Raw genomic sequence first — 14,901 nt, 5'->3', positions numbered from 1 at the left:
TTCGGTCATGTCCGTGTTCCCCAGGCCCCACTCACATACCCACCTATATTTATTTATGCACCATCGGCACTGATATTTTAGTACAAAACTCGACAAGCTTTTCCCGATTTTCATAATTTACCTTGGGTACCCCACACCTGCCAGCCATAACCCAGGCACAGCTGAACAGTGGCGCTATTTGTATGATGTACCGGAGCCCGTCATCCATGGTCAAGCCCCACAGGCTGTCCCATGGTTTATCTTGACCGGTTTTTATGATCGTTTAGCCAAATGGGAGCACGTCAACCCTGTACGTCTCGTCGATCTAGTTCAATCTATCCTTTGCAGGCTTCTCACCCTCCTGAATGTTTAGCCCCGAATACGTCAAAGCCTCCTTCAGTCCACCCTTGTTCGTCCGTCTTTATCCCTCTACTTCTGACATAAATCCTATCACACAGTCTCTCTTCGCTCACTCTTTCCATATGACTGAACCGCTTCAGCACGCCCTGGTAGACCTTGTCAGTCAGACTTTGCTTACTACCACACTCCTTCCTTGCTCGAATAAGGTGTTATCGTTTGAGAATTGAGAGAGGTAATGACGACGACGTAGAAAACCAGCACAACACTGACTCTCAAGTTCCCCTCCTTGGCTCAATTCCCCCCCGCCACAAACGCACACTTCGCCCAACACTTGGCAACATGTAACTCATATGACTGTTTTCTTAATTCTAAACTTTACTGCGGTGAGCGCTCTGCGCCGGTCCTGCTTTGTAGTAAAATTTCATCTTTAACGCTTGTCGGTAAGTACTCCTCTCTCTCTCTCTCTCTCTCTCTCTCTCTCTCTCTCTCTCTCTCTCTCTCTCTCTCTCTTTCGTCAAAGTTGTTGGTCTACGGCTAGGGATCTCTCGTGCCTGGAACATGACGGGCTGGGGGCACTGGAGGGGGCTCTGGAACACCATATGCTGGGGGATCCTCCTGCCTAGAAGATCACAGGCTGGGGACCCTTCCCTCTGGAACACCTGGAGATACGAGACCCTTCCATCCCCTGGAACACCAAGAACTCCTTGTATGGATGACGTTAAGATCCCCTTCAACTCCTGGGATGTCCCCAGGTAGGCGAGGCCACCAGCTTGGCTCCCCAAAGAGCCACTAGTGCTAACGTGTGTGTGTGTGTGTGTGTGTGTGTGTGTGTGTGTGTGTGTGTGTGTGTGTGTGTGTACAATATCCCTAAGTCCCCCAGGGATTCATAGTAGTGAAGGTAATGAAGTAGGAGCGAAGTTCCAGAGGAACACCATAAGGCTTGGGCTTTTTAAGTATCACGTCATCATAGCTGATTGGAGAAACAAAAGACTTTGCAGATAGTCATCGTGAGTCACCACGAAGACGTGAAGATAAGCCAGATAAGCCGGCTTAGTCTGAGTTGAAGGTATCGGAACACATCCAATATTAGACATAAGTATTTAGATACCCTTTGATATGTACAGAAAAAATAGGTATTTATAAGGTTTTTCCGAAAGGTATTTCAGGTATTGATACTAAGTTATGTCCCTACCCTATAGCAGGCAGTGGAGACACAGCAATGCCAAAGATACGCTGTACAGGACACTGTGTGTTTGTGTTTATGTGTGTGTGTGTGTGTGTGTGTGTGTGTGATTCAAGAAGAAATGATGGGAGTCTGCCTCACGCGAGATGCAAGGTACCACTCTTGGATTTGTGCACCTCCGGTCCTCCGTACCGACGCGTCTCCTAAGGTATGGGTTGAGCCCTCAAGGGACGGTGTAGCGAGCTGCTGCCTCCCTTCCTTCCTCCCTCCATGAAACTTCCTCTGTTCAGAAACAAGTGGGTCGGGTGTAGCGTTCGATACCAGGCTCTCTAGTGGGAGTGATCAGGATCCAGTAGTGTTGTGGAGCATCGTCTGCGTCACACGACAACCGTGGAGGTTCCTGTCGGAGCAGCTGATGTGGCGTCAGTGGGAGAGACATTCTGTCCACAGGATGAACAGAGAGAACTGATGCTTAGGACAAGGAGCAGCAGAAGTGCCAGCTGTGAAATATAATAACGGTAAATAGAACGAATTGTTATATGATGAGAATGCAGATAACCTTAAAGAAATTAAAGCACCTACCTAACAACCTCTCTAATACACACACACACACACACACACACATATATATATATATATATATATATATATATATATATATATATATATATATATATATATATATATATATTCTTCTTTCTTTTAAACTATTCGCCATTTCCCGCGTTAGCAAGGTAGCGTTAAGAACAGAGGACTGGGCCTTTTTTGGAATATCCTCACCTGGCCCCCTCTGTTCCTTCTTTTGGAAAATTAAAAAAAAAAAAAAAAACGAGAGGGGAGGATTTCCAGCCCCCTGCTCCCTCCCCTTTTAGTTGCCTTCTACGACACGCAGGGAATACGTGGGAAGTATTCTTAATCCCCTATCCCCAGGGATAATATATATATATATATATATATATATATATATATATATATATATATATATATATATATATATATATATATGTAAAACTCCAATATGCTCGAATGGAAACTGAACAAGTTTTCGAGGAAAGTGATGAAGGACGGTGCAAGAGACGGCGAGGCTACGTAGCCGTCCGCAGGAGTGGTCATTGCGGGACTTCATTTGCTCAGGTGTACTCGCGAATACCTTGGATCCGCACGGAGTGGCAACCAGGTAGAGACTCGTGTTTATAAAACGCCTCCAGAACGTTTTGTGTCAACATGTACCGGAAGCCCTCGAGCGCTTGTAAAGTGATCGCTTAGTACTGAAAATGGACTACTTAAAGAAAGAGGTTGTGCTGACAAAGAAACGACCCAATATTACGAACGTATTTTGTGAGGAAACTACTTTAAGACGAGAGGCGGAAGGGTGACCTCTCAGACCTGCTTATACAGCAGTACTGTAAGAGATTCTGTGAAATCAATAACAGGGGCGCAGAGAAGTATGTGTACCAGCCCTAGGATACACAGTGGATCACATACAATGTTGAAGGATTGGTGTGACGGAAGTCGCATTAAAACAAGGAAATACAGACACTTGGCATTGGCTTGGGGGTGTGTGTATATATGAGTAAAGACATGGAACGTACAAATAAGGTTAAGAGACGGGGCAACTTGAGTGTAAAAAGCTCTCTCCTCGTAACACACACAGTAATCACGCGATGGAAGACACAGGAGTCAGGCTTACCCTTGAAAAATACAGGAGCACAAATGACTACATTGGGACACGAAGGTAGAACCAAGTGAGGTATGACAGATACACTTAAACGAGCTCAGAGTAACGAGTTGTTGGCACAGATATGGACGTCTGTCAGGAGTCGAAGTTCCAAAATGTGTTAGCAATCGAAGACACAGAGATGCCATTGCCTCAAGCCAAGAAGCTGAACATACGTTAGAGAATGTGGAAATAACTCTGCTGGAAGTGAGGATGCTTATCAAGGACACGTGTAAGCCATATATCAGTTGGCATCTCACCATTTGTACTCGGAAGAGTATGTGGAAGCCCCGTGTCTGCCCACCGTTTTTCCTGAAAAGAAATCCAGTTTAGTACCGGCTCATGCAAAGGGTGAAAGACAAGCAGCTCTGACCCACAAACTAGCACTGCTAACGAGCGTGACCTCTTTACGTTGTTAGGAATAAAGAAGACGGGAACCACATGGAAGATCTCTTGGTTGAAATAAGCCACAGGTCAGAAACGACACAGATGTGGAGAGGGAAGATCCGGTGAGATGAATGTGTTGAATAAGACGGTAATATCCTTGAAGAAGAGGCTTGGGTGTGCGACCCTCGTATCTTTAGGCTGCCAAAAGGCTTTTGAGCTTATGATTCTCTCTCTCTCTCTCTCTCTCTCTCTCTCTCTCTCTCTCTCTCTCTCTCTCTCTCTCTCTCTCTCTCTCTCTCTCACATATACATATGACTCTTACGAAAGCCAGGCATCTCACCTGGGGTCAGAGGAAGACTGCTACAATAGACTAACGGGGAAGGAACATATCATGACAGTTTCATCAAGCTGGGCAAGTGGGGTTCGTCAAGGCTCAGTGCTGGAACCACGTCCATTTCTGATCTACATGGATGTGAAATCATATCTGAATATGTTTGCTCACGTTGTGAGAAATAACAGTCGTGTGCGAACTAAAAGGAAGCGGGGAAATATTGCCAATGGACCTTGACAAGACGGAGTAGTGGTAGGACAAATGAAGGACCTTCATCCTTGGAAAATGCAATGTTATGTACGTGGGAAGGTATTCAAACAGAACTGTGTAGGTGTTACGTAGTGTAGTTGTACCGTCAGTGGGACCGAGATGTCACATAGTGTCACCAGAACATCATATGAGAAGGATAGTGAGGGAGGCATCAATATGATGTTTGGAAAGACGTGCACGTCCAACAGTCGACCGAAGATGGACTAGTCAGTTCTAAGTCTGGTGTCTCAGCCCGAGGAGTCACGGAGAACCGCTGTAAACGATCCAGATGACAGTCAAGAAAACGGGGTGGAGTGGGCTTGAGAGAGAGAGAGAGAGAGAGAGAGAGAGAGAGAGAGAGAGAGAGAGAGAGAGAGAGGAGGGAGCAGGACCTTAGTCCGCGAGAACCTAGAACTGATGGGTATAGCTGGGGGTTGAGGCGGGAGACGTGTAGGGAGGGACGTGAAAAAAAGCATCCCCACAGCGACGTCATTGTGGAGCATGTGTGCAAGGGCAGAGCGACGAGGAAGTAACTATAGAAAATTCAAGACTTGTATGATAATAGATGCAGGGATAAGAGGTGTATGGCCTGCACACACACACACACACACACACACACACACACACACACACACACACACACACACACACACACCTATACTCACGCACGCACGCGGCTTCCGAGGCAGCGCGCGGCCCGTGAGGGGGTCTGGGCAGCTGGTCTCAGTTAACCTGGTGGACGCGGTGAGGCAAGACAGACGGTCCCGTATCTGTGGCCAGCGGTGAGGCAAGACAGACGGTCCCGTGTCTGTGGCCAGCGGTGAGGCAAGACAGACGGTCCCGTGTCTGTGGCCAGCGGTGAGGCAAGACAGACGGTCCCGTCTCTGTGGCCAGCGGTGAGGCAAGACAGACGGTCCCGTCTCTGTGGCCAGCGGTGAGGCAAGACAGACGGTCCCGTCTCTGTGGTCTGCGGTGAGGCAAGACAGACGGTCCCGTGTCTGTGGCCAGCGGTGAGGCAAGACGGACGGTCCCGTGTCTGTGGCCAGCGGTGAGGCAAGACACGTCCCGTGTCTGTGGTCAGCGGAGTTAAGACAGACGGTCCCGTGTCTGTGGTCAGCGGTGAGGCAAGACAGACGGTCCCGTGTCTGTGGCCAGCGGTGAGGCAAGACAGACTGTCCCGTGTCTGTGGCCAGCGGTGAGGTAAGACAGACGGTCCCGTCTCTGTGGCCAGCGGTGAAGCAAGACAGACGGTCCCGTCTCTGTGGTCTGCGGTGAGGCAAGACAGACGGTCCCGTGTCTGTGGCCAGCGGTGAGGCAAGACAGACGGTCCCGTGTCTGTGGCCAGCGGTGAGGCAAGACAGACGGTCCCGTGTCTGTGGTCAGCGGAGTTAAGACAGACGGTCCCGTGTCTGTGGCCAGCGTTGAGGCAAGACAGACGGTCCCGTGTCTGTGGCCAGCGGTGAGGCAAGACAGACGGTCCCGTGTCTGTGGTCAGCGGAGTTAAGACAGACTGTCCCGTGTCTGTGGTCAGCGGTGAGGCAAGACAGACGTCCCTCTGTGGTCAGCGGTGAGGCAAGACAGACGGTCCCGTGTCTGTGGCCAGCGGTGAGGCAAGACAGACGGTCCCGTGTCTGTGGCCAGCGGTGAGGCAAGACAGACGGTCCCGTGTCTGTGGTCAGCTGGTGACTAGGATCACACACTAGGCGCGTGACCCGGGCCACGTATGGTGTTGGAGTGTTTCCTGTGGTCCAGGAGCAGCTGCTGTGTGATCTGATGGGGCGTATCCCCTAAAGTCTCCAGGCACTGTGATCTCAATGCCCGTGGGACAGTGAAGTCACCAGACACATAATCATTATGCTCTGGTGACAGTGAAACCACCAGGCACTGTAATCTTAGTGCCCTTGTGATAGTGAAGCCATCAGGCACTGTAATGTCAATGCCCCTTTGACAGTGAAACCACCAGACATTATCATCTCAGAGCCCTTGTGGGAGTGGAACCACTAGGCACTGTAATCTCGGTGTCCTGACAGTGAGGTCACCAGGCGCTGTATTGTCAGTGCAGTGCCCTTGTGACAGTGAAGTCACCAGGCACTGCAGCTTTAGTGACTCTGTGAAAGAGTCACGAAGCACTGCATCTTCAGTGGCATTGTGACGTTGTGGTCACCAGTCACATAGTTTCTTCACTACTCCTGTAAGTAAAGTCACCAGTCATACTGTGTCTTCAGTGTCGGTGGGAATGAAATCACCACTCAGGCTGCCAGTGTTAACCACTCATTATTGTTATTATTATTATTATTATTATTATTATTATTATTATTATTACTGTTATTATTATTATTATTATTATTATTATTATTATTATTATTATTATTTGTATTTTTATTTGTACTATTGTTTTGTGTTAATTATTATTTTTTTGTATTATTATTATCATTATCACTATCATTATTATTGCTACAATAATCAATGTTATTTTTGTTATCATTAGTAATAGTAGTAGAAGTAGTACCATCAGTGATTGTAGTTATCACATTATCATGCCCTTAGTAGTATTATGATCGTTCATACATTTATGATTATTAATCCGGATGTGATGATAGCCACACACAACTCCTGACCTTACTTGAACCAACTTCTGCCACATCTTGTCATTATCCACGAACCCCTGGCATCATCCACGAACCCCTGGCATCATCCACGAACCCTTGCCATTATCCACGAACCCTTGCCATTATCCACGAACCCTTGCCATTATCCACAAACCCCTGGCATCATCCACAAACCCCGTGGCATCATCCACGAACCTAGTCATAAAACTGGATTCAGATGGAGAACGCCTGACGTCACTGCTGTTCACCTACGGCGTGGGAGCTACAAGAATTTACGTCTTCGTAATAGTAATATTTCGGCCAAGTTACTGCCAACTCCGAGACCTGTTTCAAGTGCAAGTCTCACTTGATTCTCTCTGAAAGGAGTTAGGACCTCGTGAAGGTGGGTTAAATCATAGATGACACGTACAACCTCATTGTCTCTGGGTCTGAGACCGTCATCAGTCAGCCACAAGGGGGATCAAACCCCCATGTAAATATGGCGAGGCGACTCCCCTGTTTTCCTGACCCTGATGATGTAGGAGGGAAGGGAGTCAGGTTGGAGTCTTGGGAAGCATTCTGAGGAAGATTGTGACGACGCCATTATCTGTCCACCAAAATCCCTCTTGGCTCATTTCTTGACGCCATGGTAACATGCGAATAAGAGAACCAGTGCAATTATGGGTGGACTCTGATGATCGTGTAGCGCATGATCGAGTTACAATGGTGAGCAGTTTACTCTCTGGCTCTTGACTCTATAATTGATGTTGGTGGGAGAACGTATAAGTGTGTTTGTTGACGTTTTTGCCCTCGAGAAAGTATTGTGTGTTTGTTGACGTTGATATCCTCATTCTCGGACTTCTCGTTTTTTTTTTTTTTTTTTTTTTTTGATTTTCCAAAAGGAGGAACAGAGAAAGGGGCCAGGTAAGAATATTCCCTCAAAGGCCCAGTCCTCTGTTCTTAACGCTACCTCGCTAACGCGGGAAATGGCGAATAGTATGAAAGAAAATATATATATATATATATATATATATATATATATATATATATATATATATATATATATATATATATTAGGGCTTTAGTTGCCCGTGCCGTCTCAGCTAACCTAGAAAAAAGTGTCCGGCCTTGTATGACTGCCAGTCCCTCGCTCGCTCGAGCCATGCACATTGAGTGACCTCCTCCTGTTGTTGTTCACAGGAGGAGGTCATCATGTGACGGTCACAAGCATTTAAGCATTTTGTTCCACAGTCACCTGGTCAACACATGACTCGTCCATCTTCAGTTAAGGTGTATTCGGCAATGTCTTTGCCTCTCCCGACTTGGAACTTCCCGTTTTGAAGCAGCTGCTGTGCCACAGACTTGGCTCACTATACGCCTACCTGGCTGTGGCACACCTGGATCACTGCACTCCCACCTAACTGTGCCACAGACCTGGCTCACTGCACTCCCACCTTACTGTGGCACAGACATGGCTCACTGAACGCCCACTTGACTGTGTCACGGACCTGGCTCACTGCACTCCCACCTGAAGGTGGCACAGACCTGGCTCACCACACGCCCACCTGACTGTGTCACGGACCTGGCTCACTGCACTCCCACCTGAACGTGGCACAGACCTGGCTCACTGCACCCCCACCTGAACGTGGCACAGACCTGGCTCACCACACGCCCACCTGACTGTATCACGTACCTGGCTCACTGCACTCCCACCTGAACGTGGCACTGACCTGGCTCACCACACGCCCACCTGACTGCCACAGACCTGGCTCATCACATGGCCACTTAACATCTGATGAGGTCATATACTGTGGTACAGACCTTGGCTCACCATATTGCCGTCTGACCTCTGATGAGGTCGGCTACTGTGGCACAGACCCTGGCTTACCACACAACCATCTGATCCCTCATGAGGTCAGCGGTGGCACAGTCACAGGCTCACCACAAGAGGCCACCTGACTATTGATGAGTTCGACGACTGTGACATAGCTTGATGTAACCTGAAATATATAAATGGTGTCTTAATATAGTTTCTCAGTTGATTCTGAAGATATTATATGATTGTGGCGACCACGTCAAGTCTAGAAATCATATATATATATATATATATATATATATATATATATATATATATATATATATATTTATTTATTATTTATATCATACAAAGCTCCATCAGACAGGATCGAAGCTGGGACCCCTTGTGCAAGAGGCAAGCATGCTAACCGCTAGGCTAAGGGACTGTATAATAGGAAACAACTATTCGAAATACTAAGTTGTTTCCTATTATACAGTCCCTTAGCCTAGCGGTTAGCATGCCTGCCTCTTGCACAAGGGGTCCCAGGTTCGATCCTGTCTGATGGAGCTTTGTATGTTCTATGAAGGTGCGCGTTCATATACACTTTATTCGTATATATATATATATATATATATATATATATATATATATATATATATATATATCCTTACCAGTCTGCCCAACATGCTCCAGAAATTTTTGCAAAGACTTTCTTCGACAGCCTAAACTATTTAGTATCTGACACAGAACAATCCTTGTTTAAACGTTAAAAACCATTGCTTATTGCTTGTATTGTCCCATACGTTGGATTTCTGTAGTATTTCCATACTGTGTAATTTATTGCCAGCTACTGCTTCGTTAATTGTTGTATTGTGGAACTTTGTTATTGCTTGAATTGTCCATTTTTGGTTTTGGTATTGTCAGTACTTTGTTATTGTTGTATTGCCCTAGATTGGTTATGCCTTGTATTGTCCATCCAATACTGTTAGTTCATGTTTGTTCCCAGTACTTCCCTGTTTCTTGCTAACATCTTTAATCCTTTTGTATCAAAATGCTTTGGTTCGAATTGAGATCAACCTTCACACATCACTTAGATTCTGCGTACTTAGCAAGTTGCCCCAATTTTATCTTCTATCGACATTTAGCAATGTAACCATTACTGACATTTAATAATTTCTAACTAATTCATGTACTTCCCATAGGACCTTATTTCTATCCAACGACTTCATACTGACAGATGGAGAAAGATTGGATCTCTCACTCTTGCCAACTGGGTTCACATCGTCGATAAAATCTTTGCATGCAGTAGATCAATACTGGCCCGAGCCCAAGTTTTCTGAAATCACAGTCACCTTGGTTTCCTCATTTGTTTTCACAACATGGCTGACCTTCCATACAACGATGTCACCACAACACTTGGCAATTTTGCCTATGTTCTACTGCTCCAGGCTTCAGCACTTTAGTATGCTCTCTGTCCTAATCCTGGAATAATAGATGAATTTCTTTCAGGTCTCATAATATCGTTTGCTAAGAACGACTTGTCTTGTCCCACCTCTGAAACGACCAAGTCGTATGGCATAAGGGCTTGTGTAGAAGGCATGCCGCTTATAGTACCACTCACCAAAGACTCCTGACCTTCAAGTCAATCTATGACCATGTTTATGGTCAACCTGTAACCCATTGCCACAACCTCTGATATACGATACGCACATGCCTATCACCCTGCCGTGCCCCAACATAAAACTTATCACAATTTCTACATGGCACTTTATAGATGCATCCAGGAAAAATTTTTTGGCAAGGATCTTTCTGTCAGACAAGCAACATAAATATAGTATAAGAACTGGACAAGAATCAAATGCCTTGTTTAATAACGTTAAAAACTATGTGGTTATTGTTGTATTGTCCAGTACTTTTGGTTATTGTTGTATTGTCCTGTACTATTGGTTATTGTTGTACTGTCCTGTACTATTGGTTATTGTTGTATTATCCTGTACTATTGGTTATTGTTGTATTGTCCAGTACTGTTGGTTATTGTTGTATTGTCCTGTACTATTGGTTATTGTTGTATTGTCCTGTACTATTGGTTATTGTTGTATTGTCCAGTACTGTTGGTTATTGTTGTACTGTCCTGTACTATTGGTTATTGTTGTATTGTCCAGTACTGTTGGTTATTGTTGTATTGTCCAGTACTGTTGGTTATTGTTGTATTGTCCAGTACTGTTGGTTATTGTTGTATTGTCCAGTACTGTTGGTTATTGTTGTATTGTCCAGTACTTTTGGTTATTGTTGTATTGTCCAGTACCGTTGGTTATTGTTGTATTGTCCAGTACTGTTGGTTATTGTTGTATTGTCCTGTACTGTTGGTTATTGTTGTATTGTCCATTACTGTTGGTTATTGTTGTATTGTCCAGTACTGTTGGTTATTGTTGTATTGTCCAGTACCGTTGGTTATTGTTGTATTGTCCAGTACTGTTGGTTATTGTTGTATTGTCCATTACTGTTGGTTGGCGTTGTATTGCCCAATACTGTTAGTTTATTTGTTCCCATGTATTTCCCTGTTTTCTTGCTGCTCTGTTTGAATCCTTTACGTAAAGAAATTGTTTGGTTCGAAATGAGATCAATTTTGCACACATCACTTGTTTTCTGCGTGACGTGTAGGCAGAGTTGCCCCACAATTGTTAATCTCTATGGCATTTAAGTGATGAACATACTGACATTTATATATTTCTAACAATGTACTGTCGTTCCCATTAGGGACTTTATGTATCTATATATCTTCACGACAGAGGGGAGAAAGAGAGGGCTCCTCATGTTGCCAGCTGGGTTGAAATACGTCGTAACTTTGCTTTGAGTTACGTTTGCTAATATTTAGCAGGCCCGAGCCCAAGTTTGTTGCTAACATCAGCAGTCACCTTGGGTTACCTCATTTGTTTTCACAACATGGCTGACCTTCCTGCCACAGAGGCTACACCACAACACTTGGAATTTTGCTCAGGTGTCACGTAGGGTCTGCATGGCTCAGCACTTTAGTATGACGTCCTGTGTTCCGTCATCCTGGAGATAATAAGATGAATTTCTTTCAGGTCGTCATAATAGCGTTGCTTGACGACTTGTGTTGGTGTCCAGCCTCGAAGCAACGACCAGAGTCTTAGGGGACTAAGGGGCTTGATAGAGGAAGGAGCGTGTATGTACACTCAACCAAAAAGCTCTCTCGCCCCTTCTGTCATCATGACCATGTTAGTGGTGGAACCTGGTAACCAGTGCCACGAACCTCTGATATACCCGAAGCAGCAGACAGGCCTAGTGCACCCTGGCGAGCCATGGTTCACTGCGGTTCTGGTGGCTCAAACAGAAAGTATATGACGGATATACCAAAACTTCCTCAAAGTCTTATGTTGACATGGTCAAGACGTGTGGCAACGTGAGGCCAGGGGAACAGACTTTCGCTTGTGACTGTACAGACGTATATGTGCATCTAACCCCAGACTCTTCTCTTTGTGCATCTTAGCGGTCGTCTGGTCTGGGTTGATATATCCTTTCGCCATGTGATACTTACATATAGTATCACTCAAACACTGGCGCGGTGTTCCCACATGAGCTGGACTTCCTCAGTCCTTGAAATTAGTTACCTCTCGTCCGTACCAGTGTTAGTAGCGTGGACCTATGGCCACCAGCCTGGCTCCCCCCTACAGTCGTGGAGTCCACTCACCAGGTGGACTTTTTAACCCCCCTCGCGTCCCAGAAATCCTGGCTAAGCTGGGGATCGTCAAGGAGTTAGCTCCCGTCTGGCGATTCCCTGAGTCTCGACATTATCATGCCACCGTGGTCGTGCCATGGAGGTCATACTCTTGCCCCCGTGCATACCTGACGTCTCTAGTCCACTTCCCCATCCTTGACATTGCTAAACACGACGCTACGTTGGTGACGACGTGGGCCAGGTTATTCACAGTGCTATTCCTCACCTCGAGGTTGGATATTGTGGCCGAAGCTCACATCGTCATTCATCCTCGTATGTTTCCCGAACTGAAGTTCCCAGTCACTTCGCCTCTCAGATTATGTTCATGTTTGCTCAGACGTAAGACATCACTGTTTATATTGATGGTCAGATCCAATGTGAATATATAATCGTGTAGTCAAGTCTTGCACTATCGTTGGTTCTGATGATGAGTGTAGGTAGGTAGGGCGCGTCAGGTTCGGTTGAAGGTTACTGAGGTGTGTGATCCCTCGAACTCAGGTTCAGTGATGGACCTGGATCATGCAGTCGCACGTGCGTCCACACGAGTCTTCCGAACATTCATGTTACAGTTACTGGCTCTGCTGGTTATTACCCCTGCTGGCTACTGGCTCTGCTGGATATTACCTCTGCTGGCTACTGGCTCTGCTGGATATTACCTCTGCTGACTACTGGCTCTGCTTGTTATTACCTCTGCTGGCTACTGGCTCTGCTTGTTATTACCTCTGCTGGCTACTGACTCTGCTGGATGTTACCTCTGCTGACTATTGGCTCTGCTTGTTATTACCTCTGCCGACTACTGGCTCTGCTGGATATTACCTCTGCTGACTACTGGCTCTGCTGGTTATTACCTCTGGTGGCTACTGACTGCTGGTTATTTCCTCTGCTGACTACTGGTTCTGCTGGTTATTACCCCTGCTGACTACTGGCTCTGCTGGATATTACCTCTGCTGACTACTGGCTCTGCTGGTTATTACCTCTGCTGGCTACTGGCTCTGCTGGTTATTACCTCTGGTGGCTACTGGTTCTGCTGGATGTTACCTCTGCTGACTACTGGTTCTGCTGGTTATTACCTCTGCTGACTACTGGCTCTGCTGGATGTTACCTCTGCTGGCTACTGGCTCTGCTGGTTATTACCTCTGGTGGCTACTGGCTCTGCTGGTTATTACCTCTGTTGGCTACTGGCTCTGCTGGTTATTACCCTTGCTGGCTACTGGCTCTGTTGGATATTACCTCAGCTGGTTATTACCCCTGTTGGATATTACCTTACTGGTTATTACCTCTGCTGACTACTGGCTCTGCTGGTTATTACCTCTGCTGGCTACTGGCTCTGCTGGATGTTACCTCTGCTGACTACTAGCTCTGCTGGTTATTACCTCTGCTGGCTACTGGCTCTGCTGGTTATTACCTCTGCTGGCTACTGACTGCTGGTTATTTCCTCTGCTGGCAACTGACTCTGCTGGTTATTACCTCTGCTGGCTACTGACTCTGCTGGTTTTTACCTCTGCTGGCTACTGGCTCTGCTGGTTATTACCTCTGCTGGCTACTGGCTCTGCTGGTTATTACCTCTGCTGACTACTGGCTCTGCTGGCTATTATCTCTGCTGGCTACTGGCTCTGCTGGTTATTAACTCTGCTGGCTACTGGCTCTGCTGGTTAATACCTCTGCTGACTACTGGCTCTGCTGGTTATTACCTCTGCTGACTACTGACTCTGCTGGTTATTACCTCTGCTGGCTACTGGCTCTGCTGGTTATTACTTCTGCTGTTCCAGATCAATTGTGGCTCAGGTATTGCGAGGTTGTTCGTCTCATCGAGCGTCAGGTTCAATTAGAAGATGGAGACGACACACTCCTCTGTGTATGGTAGTCCCGACGGAGGTGAAGTATTAACACATGTTATCTTAGGTGGTTCAGGTTCAGCAACACAACACCAGAGTTACTCGTGGTTTACTTGTCGAACCGAGACATTTTTCCAGACCTACGTTCGTCCGCAAGCCGTCTCTGTCTGTAGCCTCTGATCGTTAATGTTAAATGATGTTGGGTTTTGTACAGATTTGATGAAAGTACTTACTGTGAAACTGTTCAGTTCGAGATAGAATAGTGAGTTGCATCTGTTTCGAGACAGTATATCAAGTTGCATGTGTTTCGTGACAATACCGAGTTCCATGTGTTTCGAGATAGACTATCGAGTTGCATGTATTTAGAGACAGAATATAGAGTTGCATGTGTTGCGAGATATAATACTGAGTTGCAAGTGTCTCGGATGTTTTATGAACATTAATCTCTCATCAAGGTTTTCTTAAATCGAGTTGGATTTGCGTGAGACATCAGAAGACTCATTTCCTCGATCCCCAAGATAGAGTCGAAGATGTAGCCGATGTGGTCACTCACTAGACATGTTACCCAGAACTGGTGAGGTAACTCGTGTGGTTTTTTACATCCCTTGTCTCATGGCGGAAGGTGAAGCTGGAGTGGGTGGCTGGAGTGGATGCATAGACGGACTGAGCCACAGCCTCGGGTGCCAGGCTTTGCTGTGTTGGATTTCATTTCACTTTGCTGAGGTTTACTCCCTC

The 14,901-nt window shown here is 46.2% G+C and overlaps 1 protein-coding gene across 4 annotated transcripts in view; it reads left to right on the top strand.

Annotated features, from left to right (window-relative positions):
* The window catches only part of vari (MAGUK p55 subfamily member vari), a 408,236-nt gene that overhangs the window by 29,439 nt on the left and 363,896 nt on the right, over positions 1–14,901 (top strand). Inside the window, exon 1 of one of the 4 annotated variants that reach the window (XM_071683761.1) lies at positions 4,999–6,397. The exons of the other annotated variants lie outside the window; for them this stretch is intronic. The gene's annotated coding sequence lies outside the window, so the exon portion shown is untranslated. Of the gene's footprint in view, positions 1–4,998; positions 6,398–14,901 lie in introns of those variants that run through there. 4 annotated transcript variants of the gene reach the window in all.

Source organism: Panulirus ornatus, chromosome 37 (assembly GCF_036320965.1).
Source record: "Panulirus ornatus isolate Po-2019 chromosome 37, ASM3632096v1, whole genome shotgun sequence".
Taxonomy (NCBI): Eukaryota; Metazoa; Arthropoda; class Malacostraca; order Decapoda; family Palinuridae; genus Panulirus; species Panulirus ornatus.
Note: the sequence above shows the minus strand (reverse complement) of the source record. Positions and strands in the feature narration are given on the sequence as shown.